Here is a 995-nt window from a genome sequence, read left to right on the forward strand (position 1 = left end):
CGTTTCAGGGTGGGATATGAAGTTGGAAAGTCCTGATATATTTTTTCCCCTTTCCATGTGAACCCAGGTTTGCTTTTTTTTTCCCTATAGAAAACAAAAAGATGTAAAATCTTCATGTTGAATCGGGCTTCAACATTGGGACCATATACCGTTCGTATGTTCTCTCCACTGCTGTCTGTGTCACCATGAAGCACACTTGTCCAGGCACCAGGATGAAAATGATGCATTAGAGTCAAATATGAGGCCCATTTCCACAGTGGAAGGAACTGTTTAGCTTGTGTTGGGAGGGCCAAGGAAATGGATGATGGAACAACTAAGGGAAAGTCTGGGGTGCACACAATCAGAAAACTCATTCCTAGGGAAATTATAAAGCATTCAGTGGAGATATTAATTGATTTGGGTTCCGGATTGCATGTCTCTATCATGCCCATAGATTAGCATAACCAGGAGACTAAAAGAAGAAATGAAGGAGAGAAGAAAGGAAACAATAAAAGTACAGAAGAATGTAAGGAAGGGAGAGGTAGGGAGAGGGAATTATATAATCAATTTGCTTATATATAATATATTCTACAATATATTATATATTATAGTATATATTGCTGTTTAAATAATATGTAGAGATAGATGATGTTAAAATGGATCATGAGGGCTGATTTGTCAATCTGTACTACTTAGTAAGTACTGATATATTTAGACTATATATGATATAGTATAGGAGTTCATGACAAAAAAATTTAAGAGTTCATTTTTATATTATCTAACCACGCGGTGAATATTATTGCCTTTAAAAATATCAAAATAAGCCGGGTGGTGGTGGCGCACGCCTGTAATCCCAGCACTCGGGAGGCAGAGGCAGGCAGATCTCTGTGAGTTCGAGGCCAGCCTGGTCTAGAAGAGCTAGTTCCAGGACAGGAACCAAAAGCTACGGAGAAACCCTGTCTCGAAAATCAAAAAAAAAAAAAAAAAAAAAAAAATCAAAATAAGTTCATCTCACC

The sequence above is a fragment of the Chionomys nivalis genome, chromosome 15, assembly GCF_950005125.1.
Source record: "Chionomys nivalis chromosome 15, mChiNiv1.1, whole genome shotgun sequence".
In the NCBI taxonomy this organism is placed as follows: domain Eukaryota; kingdom Metazoa; phylum Chordata; class Mammalia; order Rodentia; family Cricetidae; genus Chionomys; species Chionomys nivalis.